We start from the raw sequence: 18387 nt of genomic DNA, 5'->3' as shown, positions 1-18387 counted from the left end.
ACTAGAAGACCTCCAAGGTCCCTGCCAACTCTGTGATTCTATTCTAGAGCCATAGATTATAGGCCAGAAGTCTAGTACGGTCCTGAAGGACAGTTGGCATGGATCAACAGAGCTCTTTACGGAGAAAGCAAGAATCAGAAAGATTCAGCAGCCAACACACTCCAACAGGACCACATTAGCTGACGTTCAGCCTGAATTTTAATTACTGATCACAGTGGTAAACTGCCTGCCCTCAATATTCATCGGCTGAGCAATTAAATTTGGCATGGGTTCTAATCCCGGCAAAAAAAGAAAGATGAAAGACAGAGAAAGGCAAAATTAGCTACACATAATGGAAGTTGAATGCACTGATTTTCTTTTCATAACATATTTTATGTTGCCAAAAACAAAAACAAAACCTTCCCATTGGTAAAAGAAAGCAGAACATTCTCATGGAAATAAAATGCAGACTATTCTTCTTTCATTCAGTTTTTTTTTTCTTCTTGCATTCTCAATATTAACCCCTGTTAATTTTTATTCTGTGTTTAAAAATTGCAATAACGTTTTATTGGGGGGGGGTGAATCTTTTTTTAATTCCTTTTCTCCGTTCTCAATATTAGTCTTTGTTAAGATTTCATTCTGTATTTGAAATGATGATAACGTTTTGTTTGTCATTCCAAATATAAGCCCTTCTCGGTTTTTATGGATTAAAAATTATAATAACGTTCTATTAAAAAAAACTTTTCTTTCCTTTTCTCCGTTCTAAATATAAATCCTTAAGTTTTTATTCCATATTTAAAACTACAATAGTACTTTATGTTTTTTTAAAAAAACTTATTTCTTTCATTGTTTTTTTTCCCACTCTAAACGTAAGTTCTTGTTAGTTTTTATTCTGGATGAATAACTGTAATGAAATGCTATTTTTAAAAAAAGAAAAGAAAATGCAGACGAGAAGATTTGTCAATACTTTAAAACAATCCACTGAATTGAGCCCGGCAAGAAAATACTTTATTATTATCGTATTCAGGTTTCCTTCTCTAAACCATCTCAAGTCTAGACGGCGGGATTGATCTCCGCTGAGCTGAGAGCAAACAGAAGATGTTCAAACACAGAGGAAGGCGAAATGCCCTGTACCCAGCGGGCTTTAGATCCCCGATATAATAAGTACTGCGCTAAATCACAGTAGTAGGGAAGGGAGGGAGGGTGGGAGGAAGAGAGAGAAAGAGAAAGAAGGGAGGGAGGAAGGAAGGAAGGAAGGAAGGAAGGGAAGGAAGGAGATGCGAAGGAGAGGAGGAAAGATAGGTAGGTAGGTAGGTAGGTAGGAAGGAAGGGAGGGAGAGAGAGAGAGAGAGAGAGAGAGAGAGAGAGAAAGAAAGAAAGAAAGAAAGAAAGAAAGAAAGAAAGAAAGAAAGAAAGAAAGAAAGAAAGAGAGAGAGAGGGAGGGAGGAGATGGGAAGGAGAGGAGGGAAGATAGGTAGGTAGGTAGGTAGGAAGGGAGAGAGAGAGAGAAAGAAAGAAAGGGATGGAGGGAGAGAGAGAGAGAGAGAAAGAAAGAAAGAAAGATAGAGGGTGGGAGGGAAGAGGGAGGGAGGAGATGGGAAGGAGAGGAAGGAAGGAAGGTAGGTAGGAAGGAAGGAAGGGAGAGAGAGAAAGAAAGAAAAAAGAAAGAAAGAAAGAAAGAAAGAAAGAAAGAAAGAAAGAAAGAAAGAAAGAAAGAAAGAGGGAGGGAGATGGGAAGGAGAGGAGGGAAGATAGGTAGGTATGTAGGAAGGGAGAGAGAGAAGGAAAGAAAGAAAGAAAGAAAGAAAGAAAAGGAGGGAGGAAGGAGAAGGGAAGGAGAGGAGGGAAGATAGGTAGGTAGGAAGGAAGGAAGGAACGGAGAGAGAGAGAGAGAAAGAAAGAAAGAAAGAGGGAGGGAGGAAGGAAGGAAAAAGAGAGATGAAGGAAGAAGGGAAAAGGAAGGAAGGAAGGAAGGAAGGAAGGAAGGAAGGAAGGAAGGAAGGAAGGAAGGAAAATGTCCAGACCTGTTCTTCCAATCCCAGGAATACATTTGAAGTACTTCTTCCTCCAAATCATAAATTAGTCACTGGTGATATTTAGCTGACACGCAGAGTGATTGTTATTAAATACCACATCTGTATGGCGGATGAGGTCATGTCTATTAAGACCTGTCATTCCCTTGGTGTTTTTTTTTTTCTTTAGTGATGGCCAACTCTTTGCCCTCCCCAAAAGTACCCAAGGTGGCTGAGGTGTCGTTACCTTTAATCAGCAGGAGCTGCTAATGAGGGAGGGTTGGAGCAAAATGGCTTTTTTTCCAAGGCTGCTCCAGAGGTTTCGCTACTAAGGAGGAGTGTCGCCACTTTGCTACTCATTAAGTGATTCTGCTGAGGCATCAAAAGGGCTGTTTGGCACCTCAAGGTTTGCGTCTAGATGTAATGGGAAGAAGGAATAACCTTGAAGGACTGGAGGAAGAGCTGCCACCAAGACAAGGCACAGAGAAAAGAAATCTTGAGTCTGGGACAGAAATATGACTTACAACAATTCATTTAGTGACCATTCAACATTACTGGGATTGGATTGGATTGGATTGGATTGGATAAAATATAGATATATATAGATATGTACAGGTAGTTCTCAATTTACGACCACAATTGAGTCCAAAACTCTTGTTGCTAAACGAGACAGTTGTCAAGTGAGTTTATCTATTTGGATTGGATTGGATTGGATTGGATTGGATTGGATTGGATTGGATTGGATTGGATTGGATTGGATTGGATTGGATAAAATATAGATATATATAGATATGTACAGGTAGTTCTCAATGTACGACCACAATTGAGCCCAAAACTCTTGTTGCTAAACGAGACAGTTGTGAAGTGAGTTTATCTATTAAGTTTGGATTGGATTGGATTGGATTGGATTGGATTACAGTAGATTAGATAAGATATAGATATATATAGATATATATAGATATGTACAGGTAGTTCTCAATTTACGACCACAATTGAGTCCAAAACTCTTGTTGCTAAACGAGACAGTTGTCAAGTGAGTTTATCTATTTGGATTGGATTGGATTGGATTGGATTGGATTGGATTGGATTGGATTGGATTGGATTGGATTGGATTGGATCATTAGATAAGATATAGATATATATAGATATGTACAGGTAGTTCTCAATTTACGACCACAATTGAGCCCAAAACTCTTGTTGCTAAACGAGATAGTTGTGAAGTGAGTTTATCTATTTAGATTGGATTGGATTGGATTGGATTGGATTGGATTAGATTAGATCATTAGATAAGATATAGATATATATAGATATGTACAGGTAGTTCTCAATTTACGACCACAATTGAGCCCAAAACTCTTGTTGCTAAACGAGACAGTTGTGAAGTGAGTTTATCTATATAAATTACATTAGATTAGATTAGATAAAATAGATCGATCGATTGATAGATATAGATTAGAATATATATAAATTAGAAGAGAGATTTTATGCCCATGCAATCCAACAGCTGAGCCCCCCAACATTGCTATAAAGGGAGGGCGACATTCTCAAGGAATCCTAAAAATGAACGTTAGCCTTGTACCAGGACAAACGGAATTAAAAACAGGGCCCAAATGCACACCTGATTATCCGACGAAGCTGAGATGGGCCTGCAAATTATTTCATTCACACGTCCTAATAAAATGTGTGTGTGGGGGGGAGGAAACTGGTCCCGTTTTCCCGAAGCCCACATGTCCCATTACATCAAGAAGGCCAGGGATTGTTGTTGTTTTTTTTTCCCCCCCAAACGATCTTTGAAAATAACCAGCTCACATCGCATGCTGGTTTTGTTTTAAGGACCGTAAGAAATCATTATGGATTAAGAGTGAGTGGATGCTCTCACTGCGGCTGATGTTTATTCATTAAAGCAGCTGCCCCCCCTCCTTTTTTTTTTTGGTCTGTGCTTTGCAGGTTTGGTGTTTCATGCTCTTTTTAGGGTTCGGGTTTTTCGAGATCCGTGTAAACGTCCTTAAAAGGGCAGAGAAAGACGGGGACGGCACCCCGTTTTGCTTAGGCAAGCACAAAGCAGGGCGGTTGGTGCGGGCACGCGTGTGTGAGCGCACCAGGGATGAACCTGTGTTCCTTGCTCTCCCCCGCTCCTTCTCCACTGCGATGGGCCATATTTCTGATTTATGAATTCATTTCCTCACCGCTTGCTGTGCTTCGAGGGGACTTCGAGCCGCTTCCAGGTTGAAATAATTGCTAGCCATTAATTTGGTAGCGGTTCAGATGGGAGGGAGAGGCAATATTTGGAGGGGACATTTCAGGCTGGCGCATAAGAGGGATTGCAGAGATCAGAAAGGATGGGGAAGGGTCCCCGGCAAGGCTGGTTAGAACAGGGGGCAATCAATGGACTCCCCTTTGTTTCCGGCTGCTGGTTAGAAATATGTTTCTGTGCTTGAGTTCACCAAATGCAGTAGTGGCCAAAATTGTGGAAACCTTTTGGGAAAAGTGTGTTTTTGAGGTTTGATGGCTAATAACATCACTTGGGGTTTTTTTTTTTTTTTTTTTGGAGTTTCAAGATAATCCTATTTCACTGCTGGAATGGCCTGGGAATAATAGCCCAGACCTTCACCCAATTGAAAATTCTATGGAGCCGACTAAAGAAACTGGTTAGTCAGAAGCGACCCAGCAATAAAACCCAGTTAATAGAAGCCATCCTTCAATCTTGGTTTCACATTAGAACAGCTGCAGAACTCAAAAGACTTGGTTCACTCCATGGGAAGATGTTGTAAGGCCATAATTCATGCTAAAGATTACCCAACTAAGGATTAACTGACAGGGTAATCATTTTTGTATATCTTGTTTTTTTACGCATTTTACTTTTCTTCTTTATACTATAACTGCTATTCTAATAGCAAATCCTTCATAAAAGTTATTGCATTACACTCTTGATTAAATTATCTTTCCATTGATACATAATTGTATGGTACTACCGTGTTTCCCCGAAAATAAGACCCTGTCTTATATTTTTTTGAACCCTGAAATAAGCACTTGGCCTTATTGCCATGTGCTCAAAAGCCCGATTAGGTTTATTATCAGGGGATTCTTATTTTGGGGGAAACAGAGTACTCCAAAAAAAAAGTGGTGTTATTAGCTAGTTTTAGAAAATACGCTTTTCCCAAAAGGTTTCCACACTTTTGGCCACTACTGTATGTAAACAGGTAGTCCTTGACTTATGACCACAATTGAGCCCAAAATTTCTCTTGTTAAGTGAGACGTTTGTTAAGTGAGTTTCGCCCCGTTTTACGACATTTCTTGCCACGGTTGACTTCTCTAAGCCATTTACCGAGTCAGCGTATTGCCCCCAACAATCTGCGTCCTCATTTTACCCACCTCGGAAGGATGGGAAGGCTGAGTCAACCTCGAGCCGGTCAGAATCGAACTGCTGGCAATGTGAGCAGAGTTCACCTGCAATACCGCATTCTAACCACTGCGCCACCCTGGCTCCAAAATGGGCATTCATGTCACCGCGGAATCCGGCAAATGGCTAGGCAGGTGAGCTGGTTGCCAAGTGGCCCAAAAGGTGATCACTTGAACTCAGAGGTGGCCACCGACGCTTCAAAATTGAGCCGTAAATCGAGGACTACCTGTACTAGAACCCCTGGCCAGAACTAAAGGTGTCCACTTCTCTCGGGGGCTATTCTGGCTATTCTGGCCACATTCTGAAATGCGTTTCTGTTGGTTTTATCTTTTTGGCTCGGGTAAAAAACTCTGTGGCAGATTGGCTTCCGAAAATAACTCCAATCCAATGACTCGAATCAAATGTCTCTAGAAAGGAAAATAACTCTGAATAGGAATTGCTCTTCCCAGGATGCAAAGAGGAAGAACAGAGGCCAGGAAGGGGCTGCGTCATCTTTGCATTCCTCTTACAAATCGTCGACTTACTGCCAGGGTTCCAAGGAAGACCCCCAATGAAAGAAAACTCTGAGGCTTGAGGTTCTTCAAAGTTCCCTTTTATTAGAGATGTCATATTGCCACATCTGGGAAAAACCCGAATCTGAAAGTTTCCCGGTTTTCCCGGCCCAAAGGAAAGTCCAAGTCCCTGCCCAGCACCCACAAGTCCATGATGTGATCCAATCCAAGCACCATCCCAACTGGAGATGCCTCCCAGTTTCACCTTTCCAGGGGCAGGGCAAGATGTCCTTGACTCTCTGAGAAAGGAATGTTATCAGGGCTGGGCTGCTGAGGGTTTGTAGGGGTTCGGGAGAACCTCTAGTTAAGATTCTGTGCGGTTCGGAGAACCCCTAAATCCCACTCCTGGCTGGCCCCGCCCACACCTCCCTACCCCTCCCCAGAGTCCCCAAGCAGCCTGTTTTGGATGCAGGTAAGTGCAGAGTGTGCTCGGAGGCTTGGGGAGGGTGAAAAACGGGCCTATCGGAAGTTCAGGAAGGCCGGAAATGGGCCCGTTTCTGGCCTCCGGAGGGACTCTGGCGCCTGGGGAGGCCATTTTTGCCCTCCCGGAAGCTCGAGGAAAGCCTCCGGAGCCTGGGGAGGGCAAAAACACCCCCACACACACTGTGGTATAGGAGGCCAACTAGGCAACGCCCACCATGGCCATCCCCACTCAGCAACTGGGCAGAGAACCCCTAGCTAACATTTTTGAAGCCCACCCCTGTCCCCAAAATCTACTGGGCTTCCCTGGTCTCGTCTTTTCATGTAGTCCTCTACATCAGTTTTCATTTTTCCTTTTTGGCAACATTTGCAAATATGGCAGGCCTGAAGATCCAACGAAAAAGATGACTTCCAGGCCCGACACTTACAGCCATTTGTTTAGTGACCGTTCCAAGTTGCAACGGCACTGAAAAAGTGACTTAGGACCGCTTTTCACACCTGTCAGCGTTCCAAATTATGTTCTCCTCCAGCGCTGACATGAATGAAAGAAGGGAGAAGCTTTGCTTTAATGCTGAGATGAACTTTTACCTAGTTCCCTGCTCTTTAGTAGATAGCGTTACCTGGGTGACAGAGGGAGGGGGGAAATTCCTGTGAAAAGAAAGTGCTTGGGACGAAGAGATGGATCTGCACGATGGCCAATGAGACATTGGGGTGGAAGAACGGAACGGAACGGAAAGGGAGGGTTTTGGAAGGAAGGGCCAGTTTTGGCTGCACAAAGAGTTCAGGGATGTCGTTCTCCTATTCTTAAATAAAAAAAAGATTCATTAGAGACCTGGCGTTTGAGAATGAAGTTTATTTAAGATAGCAACGAAACCTGACACAACCATTGCAGCATCCCCGTGATCACGTGATCAAAATCCGGCTGATTTTGCAACGGGTTCATATTTATGACGGTCGCTAGTGTCTCGGGGTCATGTGATCCGCTTCTGACAAGCAACGTCAGTGGGGAAGGCAACCTCACTTAACAACCGCGTTAAACAATTGAGATTCGCTTAACAGAGAGCGATTCGAGAAAATGGGGCAAAACTCACACTAACAACGGTCCCACAAACAGAAATTTGGGGCTCAATGTGGGAACACCCCAAACTTAACAGCCATAATAAGAAAGAGGGGAAAAACTTTTGTACCGTGGACGTTGCAGAAGAGAAGAGGGAAAAAAATGGAGAAGATACATTGATGGAAGTCAAGTTTTTTTACTACCGGTTCTGAGGGCGTGGCTTGGCTTGGTGGGTGTGGCTTGGTGGACGTGGCAGGGGAAGGATACTGCAAAATCTCCATTCCCTCCACACTCTAGGGGAAGGATACTGTAAAATCCCCATTCCCACCCTACTCCAGGGAAAGGATACTGCAAAATCCCCATTTCCTCCCCACTCCAGGGGAAGGATACTGCAAAATCTCAATTCCCACCACACTACAGGGGAAGGATACTGCAAAATCCCCATTCCCTCCCCCCTCCATGGGAAGGATACTGCAAAATCCCCATTCGCTCCCCACTCCAGGGGAAAGATGCTGCAAAATCTCAATTCCCACCACACTCCAGTGAGAAGGATATTGCAAAATCTCCATTCCCACCCCACTCCAGCAAAAGGATACTGCAAAATCTCCATTCCCTCCCCACTTCAGGGGAAGGATACTCAAAATTTCCACTACCGGTTCTCCAGAACCTGTCAGAACCTGCTGCATTTCACCCCTGAGAAGATATAAAAATACAAAGAGCTTCAAATAGAAGTAGAACAACAGAGGCAAAAGAAAGTGAAGATGGTCTCAATAGTAATAGGCAATCCCAATTGTGGTCGTAAATTGAGGATTGCCTGTCCTTTCCACTTTGAAAACACAAAGCACAAGACTAACCAAAAAGGAAGCTCATTTTGACTCTGGTCTTTCCAGGTGATGAAACCATTCGCTGTCAGAAGCAAATGGAGACTATTTTTGAAAAAAAAAAAAGATTTATTTATTTTTTGGGTGTCTGTTTACAATCCATGAAGAAGAAAGTATCAGATGTAGAAAAACAGAGATCGGTGCAACGGTGGGAATTCAGCGCATTGCACTCTTCAAAGTTGATTCATCTTCAAAGTATGGATTCAATTTGATTTCGCCTTCAAAGCTGCCCTGTTCCTCCTTTCCTTTCCCTTTCCTTTGCTGTTATTTTCCCATCTCTCGTACCAAGGTTTTCCTTGATGTTATATCATTTTTGGCGTCTCTGTCAGTGGTGAAATGTAAATTTTGCTACCACCAGTTCTGTGGGCGTGGCGGTAATATGACTGAGTGGGCGTGGCCAACTTTTTTTTTTTACTTTTAAAACCATTTTTCTACAATATCTTCGGCTGATGGATGGATGGATGGATGGATGGATGGATGGATAGATAGATAGATAGATAGATAGATAGATAGATAGATGGGATAATGAGATGGATCAATGGATAGGTAGGTAGGTAGGTACTGGTAGGTAGGTAGGTATGATAATGAAGTGGATGGATGGATAGGTAGGTAAGTAGGTAGGTAGGTACCGGTAGGTAGGTATGATACTGACATGGATGGATGGGTAGGTAGGTAGGTAGGTACCGGCAGGCAGGTAGGTAGGTAGGTAAGTAGATAGATAGATAGATAGATAGATAGATAGATAGATAGATAGATAGGATAATGAGATGGATGGATGGATGGATGGATGGATGGATGGATGGATGGATGGGTAGGTAGGTAGGTAGGTAGGCAGGCAGGCAGGCAGAGAGATAGATATGATAATGAGATGGATGGATGGATGGATGGATGGATGGATGGATGGATGGATAGGTAGGTAGGTAGGTAGGTAAGTAGGTAGGATAATGAGGTAGATTGTTGGATGGATGGAAGGATGGATGGAAAGAAGAGAGACAGAGAGAGATTGAGGTCCTAGAATGAATGCAGAGAAGAGCAACAAAGGTGATAAGAGGTCCAAAGGTTAAATCTTACAATGAATGGCTAAGGCAATGAGGTATGTTTAGCTCAATGAACAGGAGATGGAGAGGAGACATGATACCCACCATCCAATATTTGAGGGGCTGCTACAAAGAAGAGGGGGGAGGTCTCATCCTATTCTCCAAAGCACCTGAAGCTGAAGGCAGGACAAGAAAGATCACGATAGAGTGATCAATGCAATCTAGAACGAAGGAGAAATGTCTTTGAGAGTGAGAACAATTATTCAGTGGAACAGCTCGCCTTCAGAAGTTGTGGGCGCTCCATCACTGGAGGCTTTTAAGAAGAGATTGATAACCATTTGTCGGGAATGGTATCGGTTTACGGCTTGAACCAGGGGTTGGACTAGAAGACCTCCAAGATCCCTTTCAACTCTCTTCTTTTGTTCTCTCCTGGTGCAGGTTTCTTAGATGCTTCAGGTTTTCCTACAACTAAGGAGGAATTGCCTGACAGTGAGAACAATTAATCAAAGGGACAGAAGTTGTGGGATGCTCCATCATTGGAGGGTGTCAGCACTTCAAGCTGCATTTCCTCTAGTGCTGACATAAGAAGGAGGAGCGGAGGCGTCTGGAAAGGGACGTTTGACTTTTCACCTACTTATTTTCCCTGGAGATAATATCCCTTAGGAGATGGGATGGGAGGGGGGAAATTCCTTTGAGCTGGAGCAGTAGATTAGGGGTAGAGTGACTTGGAAGATGGCCAATGAGTGCAGGGGAGTGGGGAACGGAAAGGGAGGGTTTTGGGTCTGGAAGTTAGTGTTGGCTTCGATGGAGTCGGAGTTAGAATGTCGTGCTTAATAAATAGGAGTTTTTCTTCAAAGACTTTGTTTGAAATGCAATTTATTTGAGACGACCTCGAAACCTGACAGAGGGTTTTTTTAAAAAAAAAACAAAAAAACATTTGTCCGGAAAAGTGTACGGTGTCTTGCTCGAGGAGGGGGTTGGACTAGAAGACCTTCAAGGTCCCTTCCTACCTTATGATTCTATGGTTCTATTCTTGCTTTCTCCCCCTCCCCACTTTCTTTTTCTGCCCTTTTTAGTTCTGAAGCATTGAAGCATTTTAGGTATAAATGAGATTTCTTTATTTTTTTTTTCCCTACTCTCTTTCCAATTAAATAGATGAAGTTGGTTCGGTGTATTTCTTTGAATTAAAAAAAAAAAACGACAACTCAAGAGCACGAGGAAGAGAGTTGTCTCCGCATACCTTCCTTTCTGGTGAAAAATAAGCATTTCGAAGAGACTCTTTTATAATTAAATCTGTTTCCAACAATTACTTTGCAAAAACTCTTCTCTGACCGCTTCCAGCCACCGAGTCCTTCCGGTGATTTCCTGCATCTTAAATTATGTCAACTCGGCAGTTTCAATAATAACTCACCTACTTTTCATTCCGTTTTGAAAAATAAATATTTGGGGGAGGCCATGCCCGTTTGCAACTGAAATGAGTCTGGGTTTTTTTTCATCGCTGCCGAGTTGGAATGGGATTTATTGATTAAAAAGAAGGTTTCTGGGAAAGGAGTGGTGCCCTACAGCACAGCTCTAATTCACATTCAAACATTTTGGAACATCTTTTTCATGGTTATAGTTACGGGAAAAGGGAAACTTATTTTGTAATAGAACAGAACAGAACAGAACAGAACAGGAGTAGAGTAGAATAGAATAGAATAGAATAGAATAGAATAGAACAGAACAGAACAGAACAGAACAGAACAGAACAGAACAGAACAGAACAGAAGAATAGAGTAGAGTAGAGTAGAGTAGAGTAGAGTAGAGTAGAGCAGAGCAGAATAGAATAGAACAGAGTAGAGTAGAATAGAATAGAATAGAATAGAATAGAATAGAATAGAAGAATAGAATAAAGTAGAGTAGAGTAGAGTAGAGTAGAGTAGAATAGAGTAGAGTAGAGTAGAGTAAAGTAGAGTAGAGTAGAACAGAATAGAACAGAGTAGAGTAGAATAGAATAGAATAGAATAGAATAGAATAGAATAGAATAGAGTAGAGTAGAGTAGAGTAGAATAGAAGAATAGAATAAAGTAGAGTAGAGTAGAGTAGAGTAGAGTAGAGTAGAGTAGAGTAGAGTAGAGTAGAGTAGAAGAGAAGAGAAGAGAAGAGAAGAGAAGAGAAGAGAAGAGAAGAGAAGAGAAGAGAAGAGAATTAATGGGAGGAGATGGGTGATAGGAACGATGAGAAGATTAATAGTAACGCAGACTTAGTAATAGTAAATAGTTTGATAGTGTTGAAGGAATTATTTGTTTAGCAGAGTGATGATGTTTGGGGAAAAATTGTCCTTGTGTCTAGTTGTTCTGGTGTACAGTGCCCTATAGTGTCATTTTGAGGGTAGGAGTTGAAACAGTTGATGTCCAGGATGCGAGGGATCTGTAGATATTTTCACAGCCCTCTTTTTGACTCGTGCAGTATACAGGTCCTCCATGGAAGGCAGGTTGGTAGCCATGGTTTTTTTCTGCAGTTCTAATGATCCTCTTGAAGTCTGTGTCTGTCTTGTTGGGTTGCAGAACCAAACCAGAAGGTTATAGAGGTGCAGATGACAGACTCAATCATTCCTCCGTAGAACTGTATCAGCAGCTCCTGGGGCAGTTTGAGCTTTCCAAGTTGGTGCAAAAAGAACATTCTTTGTTGTGCTTTTTTGATGACGTTTTTGATGTTAGGTGTCCATTTTAGATCTTGAGATATGGTAGAACCTAGAAATGTGAAAGTTTCTGCTGTTGATACTGTGTTGTCTAGTATTGTAAGAGGTGGGAGTATGGGAGGGTTTCTCCTAAAGTCCACCACCATTTCTACGGTTTTGAGTGTGTTCAATTCGAGATTGTTCCGGTCGCACCACGAGGCTAGTTGTTCAACCTCCCGTCTGTATGCGGATTCATCATTGTCTCAAATGAGATCAATCATTGTTGTGTCATCTGCGAACTTCAGTAGTTTAACAGATGGATCGTTAGAGATGCAGTCATTGGTATACGGAGAGAAGTGGGGAGAGCATACAGCCTTGGGGGACCCCTGTGCTAATTGTACAGGTATCTGATGTGATTCTGCTTAGCTTCATTTGCTGCTTCCTGTCTGTTAGGAAGCTTACGATCCACTTACAAGAGATGGATCCACTTACAAGAGATTACAAGAGATTCACTTTTGCCAGAGATTGCGGGCATTTTAAATTCTATCGGTGACCCTGGCGTTTTTGAGAATCCCGGATGGATAGGCTCCCAAAGACCACTAGGTCCGTGATGGCGAACCTGTGGCACGCAGAGCCCTCTCTGTGGGCACGCGCGCCATCACACATGCGTGTATGTTCCCGGTTGGGCACTTGGTGCCAAAAAGGTTCGCCGTGACTGCCCTAGGTCTTTCTCCGGAGAATCCTAAATTTTCCCACTGATTTGCACCCTACTATTTTCTTCCGATTCAGCCCATGTTCCCGTAACGGCCACCTGCCGCCCACTGTGTATTTGTTGAGAAAAATCACGGCGCAGTGATTCGGAGTTTGTCGCCGTTTCTGTTTTTAGCTCGCAAATGTGCTTTGGCACCTTCTTGTTTTGCCAGTGCTTCCTTGGCATGGCTGCGGGTGTTGACAGACTGAAAGCATGTCTCCTTTGGTGTTTCCTTTCCTTGGTTCCTTCCTTCCTTCCTCCCCTATCTCCCTCCCCTTTCTCTCTCTTATCCCTCTCTCCCTCCATCTCGCCTCCCTTTCCTTCCTTCCTCTCTTTTCTTTCTTTCTTTCTTTCTTTCTTTTTCTTTCTTTTCTTTCTCCCTTTCTGTCCTCCCTTCCTCCTTCCCCTTTCTTTCTTTCTTTCTTTCTCTCCTTCCTTCCTTCCTCCTGCCCCTTTCTTTCTTTCTTTCTTTCTCCCTTTCTTTCTCTTTCTCTCCTTCCTTCCTCCTTGTCTTTTCTTTCTTTCCTTCTTTTTCTTTCTCTTTCTTTCTTTCCCTCTCTCTCCCTCTCTCCCTTCCTTCCTCTTTTCTTTCTTTTTTCTTTTCTTTCTCCCCTTCTGTCCTCCCTTCCTCCTTCTTTCTTTCTTTCTCCCTTTCTCCCTCCTTCCCTTTTCTTTCCTTCTTTTTCTTTCTTTCTTTCCCTCTCTCTCCCTTTCTCTTCCTTCCTTCCTCTCTCTTTTCTTTCTTTTTTCTTTTTTCTCCCTTTCTGTCCTTCCTTCCTCCTTCCTTCCTTTCTCTTTCTTTCTTTCTCCCTTTCTTTCTTTCTCCTTCCTTCCTCCTTCCCTTTTCTTTCTTTCTCTCTCCCTTTCTCTTCCTTCCTTCTTTCCTTTTCTTTCTTTTTTTCTTTCTCCCTTCCGCTTCCTTTCTTCCTTTCCTCCCTCTTTTCTCCTTTTTTCTCTCTCTTTTCTTTTTCTTTCTCTCTCTCTCTCTCCCCCTCTTCCTTCCTCCCTCTCCCCACCATCTCTCCCTCCCTCCCTCCCTTCCATGTTCTCAACCTTCACAAGTTTAAGAGGTGTGGACTTCAACACCCAGAATTCCCCAACCAATGCAGAGTGGGGAGGAATTCCCACCTGTTAGGAAGCCTCACTCACCTGGCTAGGGGATTCTGGGAGTCGAAATCCACACATCTTCAATTTGCCAAGCTTCACAAACACCGCTTCTCAACAATCCAGCCAAGGCTGTTTAATAAGAACAGATCTCTCTGGACCTTCTCCAGGCCCAGAATATCCTCATGCTGTTTCAGGCATTGCAAGGCCGGCATTTGCGGCCCCCAAAAGAGACACGAGGCAAGAACTGTCGGCTTTCCTATTTTGCACTCAAGAGAGCTTGGCCAATGACGCAGGTCTCGGCTGCAGCCCAGTGAAATGAATGGGCTTTGGAAATTAGCCAGTCTGGGAAAACGAATTGGCACTTGCGGCTCTCTAGCTGTACCTTGGAAGGTAATGAAGCAAAAGAAACACAGGTGTTTAAAGAGGAGAAGTGAGTGGAGGGAGGAGAGAGAAAAACCTCAGGTACCTACGGCGTAATTAGAAAAAAAAATCTCCCTCAATGCATCACAACGGCATGCCAATCACTAACTGTCCCACTGTTTCTCCTTGCTTCAGTAAACAAGAGGCTACAGCTAAGCAAAGGAAGCCTTCCTGCCTGTGAATTATTTGCAGTGCGAGAACCAGCTCAGAACGGCAATTAATATTTACTCGACTGAGCCATCAAAATTCTGCCTGCTATTTCGGCTCCTACGGAGATGGGCTTGAGGGGTCCCTGGTGCTCTCTGAGCTTGCTTCTTTGCTTGCAGAGACGTTTCATTACCTAACTAGGCAACATCATCAGGGCTGGAAGGGGGGGGAGGAGGAGGAGGAGGAGGAGGAGGAGGAGGAGGAGGACTGTAGGGTCCTTGGTGCTCTCTGATCTTGTTTTCTTGCAGACGTTTCTGGCTGACTTGCTGGCTTACTGTATCTCCGGTTGTTTTTTTACAGTTTTCTTCTTTGTGTTTTTGTCGACGGCTCAGAAACAGTTTTCCTTAGAGGGTGATCCCCAAATTCTTAAATATGAAAAGAATGCAATTTTTTAAAAAAGCCCCGTGGCCCGAGTGAAGGAACTGGGACGAGGAAAGGAAATTGAGATGTCTCTGCAGGCATTTAGAATTGGATACGATTCCACCAGGGATAACAAGTTGGTTCTCAGGAGATTTTAAATGAGGGTCTTTGCTTCTCAGATTTTAAATTAAACTCTAGGGTGGTTCCATATTTAAGGGCTTTTACCCTTTTGCTCTTCCTTTTCACATTAGAATAGAATATCCGAGTTGGAAGGGGCCTTGGAGGTCTTCTAGTCCAACCCCCTGCGTACGTAGGCAGGAGACCCTACATCACTTCAGACAAAATGGTTATCCAACCTCTTCTTAAAAACTTCCATGTTGGAGCATTCACAACTTCTGGAGGTAGGTTGTTCCACTGGTTAATTGTTCTCACCGTCAGGAAATTTCTCCTTAGTTCTAAGTTGCTTCTCTCCTTGATGTGTTTCCATCCATTGCTTCTTGTCCTGCCTTCGGGTGCTTTGGAAAATAAATGGATCCCCTTTTCTTTGTGGTAGCCCCTGAGATATTGGTGCTATCATGTCATCCCTAGTCCTTCTTGTCATTAAACTAGACCGTTCATCGTATGTTTTAGCCTCCAGTCACCTAATTATCTTGGTTGCTCTTCTCTGCGCTCCTTCCAGAGTCTCTACATCTTTTTTACATCATGGCGACCAAAACTGGATGCAATATTCCAAGTGTGGCCTTAAAAAGGTAAAGGTAAAGATTCCCCTCGCCCATATGTGCTAGTCGTTCCCGACTCTAGGGGGCAGTGCTCATCTCCGTTTCAAAGCCGAAGAGCCAGCGCTGTCCGAAGACGTCTCCGAGGTCATGTGGCCAGCATGACTCAATGCCAAAGGTGCACAGAATGCTGTTACCTTCCCACCAAAGGTGGTCCCCATTTTTCTACTTGCATTTTTTTTTACATGCTTTCGAACTGCTAGGTTGGAAGAAGCTGGGACAAGTCACAGGAGCTCACCCCGTTACATGGCACTAGGGATTCGAACCGCTGAACTGCCGACCTTTCGATCAACAAGCTCAGCGTCTTAGCCACTGAGCCACCGCGTCCCTTAAGTGTGGCCTCACCAAGGCATTATAAAGTGGTATTAACACTTCAGGTGATCTCGATTCTATCCCTCTGTTGATGCAGCCTAGAACTGTGTTGGCTTTTTTGGCAGCTGCTGCACACGGCTGGCTCAATATTTAAATGGCTGTCCGCCAGGAATTCCAACATCCCCGTCACAGTTGCATTGAGGGAATCTTTTCTATCAGCTAATTCTCTACATTGCTGATCACAATTTTGAAGGCGCCAGTGTCTCACTTTACGTAAACGTTACGGCAAGGAGAGGACAACAGGGATATGGTGAGGAGGGGGAGGAATGTCACAATTGCCATGCAAACACAAGCTTTGCCCCCTGGGTTACCAAAAACAGGTCGTCCTCGACTTACGACCACAATTGAGCCCAAACGTCCCCTTGCTAAGCGAGACCGTGGTTAAGTGAAAATTATGCCCCCCCCCGGTTTTACAATCTTTCTTGCCATTGTTAGTCCAGGGAATCACTGCCAGTTGTGAAGTTAGGGACACGGTTGTTAAGTGAATCTGGCTTCCCCATTGACGTTGTCCGTTGCAAAAAGGAGATCGCATGGCACATATGCACACCCCAGGCCTCTGCAACCGTCATAAAGATGAGTCATGTCAGAAGGTCGCAAAAGGGGATCATATGACCCTGGGACACAGCAACGGTCATAAGTATGAACCAGCATCCGAATTTGGATCACGTGGTCACAAAGATGCTAGAATGGCTGTGTTGTGGCCCGTCAGCGGCCTGTGCAGATTATAGCTGATTCCGACAACGAGGAGGCTGGTGTAGTGCTGCGCCAGCAGCTGGCACTCAAGTCAGACAATGAGGAGGCTGGAGAAGATGTGGTGCCAGAGGCAGGGATTCAGCCAGGGCCTTCAGAACCTCCAGAAGCTTCCATGGGTGAAGAGGAAGAAGAGGAGGAGCTTCTTCTCGATGCACGGGCGCGCAGAGCTGCCAAAAGGCAGGAGTGGCTCCTCAGGAGGAGGTCTCCTCGAGAGTAAGGCTTGGGGCTAATTGGCCACTCCCTTAGCCTATTTAAGGAGGAATGCCAACTGAAGCAATTTGTAGGGAACAACTTTAGTTCATTCTCCTTCACGTCTGGATTCTCTGCAAATTGCTTCTGGGCTTTCTGCCAACCTTAGTAAGATTGTGATTACTTTATCTTTGGTTTCTTGTAGGCTGTTAAGAAAGTTTATTAACAGCCTTTCTTTTGAAAAAGACTGAGTTATTTTAGTAAATTCAGTTTTGTACAAACTTTGTGTGTGCTGTGGGATCCGTAGCTGGGGCAGAACAGGCTGCGAGTGTGAAAACTGGTCATGGGTCATTTCTTTTTGGGCCGTTGTAACTTCAAACGGTCACTAAATGAGTAGTTATAAGTCAAGGACTACCTGTAGGTGGGCATTTTAAGTATGTAAATGCAATATTCGTAAAGGTGTACAGATGTCGGGGTGGAGAAATGTGTTCATAACCTTCTGTGAGGACTGCTCTGTTTTTATTTTTATTTTCAATTCCTCAAAACAGCTTCCTCAGTAAATCTTAAGTCATTTGTTGTTATTGTTTTTCCTACTAGTGTCTTGTATTTGCTACTGTGCCTTTAGTATAGATAACATTTTGCATCGGATTTGTACTCGCAGGAGGGAATGGCCTTTTAATAAACATGAAAGTAAACACATCCTATGTGAAATGTGTGGGGGTTTTTTTTTCCCCTGCACTGGGAGAGAAAGAAAATAACTATTTTGGCAGGGCGAAGCATCAAACTTCGGTTTATTTTGAAAACATTTTGTCGTTTTTTGAAACCTCGGACTGGATAGATTCCAATTCTACAGAGCCATTTCAGGGGCAGAGTGCTTTTTGTTTGCCAAAAAGAAAAAAAAAATGACAATTCAGATCTAAAAATATTTCAGATGTTTCAAAGCTGAACTGAAAACGGTTAACGATTTAGGCAGTGAGAGAAAAAAAACCCCAGCTTATTATTACAATGTAAAACAAATCAATATCAAATAATCCATTTTTTCCCCTCTTTCTTTAAAAAAATAATGAATCCATACCCTTTGTGGTGCTTTTCCACATTCTTCTTTGAATATCTTTTTAAAAACGCGGTTACTTTTTCCACCTCCCACCGCTCTGTCTTAACTTTGAGAAGTTTAAAACAAACATAAAATTTGCATACAGGTAGTCCCCCACTTACAACCAGCAGCAATTCGCTTAATAACCGTGGTAGAAAAAGTCATAATAGCGGGAAGACTTGCTTAACAACCGTCCTGCTTAGTCACCAAAATTCTGATCCTAATTATAGTTGTAGGTCAAGGATTTACGTACACTGGGTTCAAGAAATATTCCATTTTTGGAAAAAAAAAGTCCCCCCCCCAAGTAAAAGGAAGGAAGGAAGGAAGGAAGGAAGGAAGGAAGGAAGGAAGGAAGGAAGGAAG

This window comes from Pituophis catenifer, unplaced genomic scaffold (assembly GCF_029215685.1).
Source record: "Pituophis catenifer annectens isolate HBS135680 unplaced genomic scaffold, rPitCat1.0.hap2 SCAF_10, whole genome shotgun sequence".
NCBI classification, from domain to species: Eukaryota; Metazoa; Chordata; class Lepidosauria; order Squamata; family Colubridae; genus Pituophis; species Pituophis catenifer.
This window is presented reverse-complemented; position numbering follows the sequence as displayed.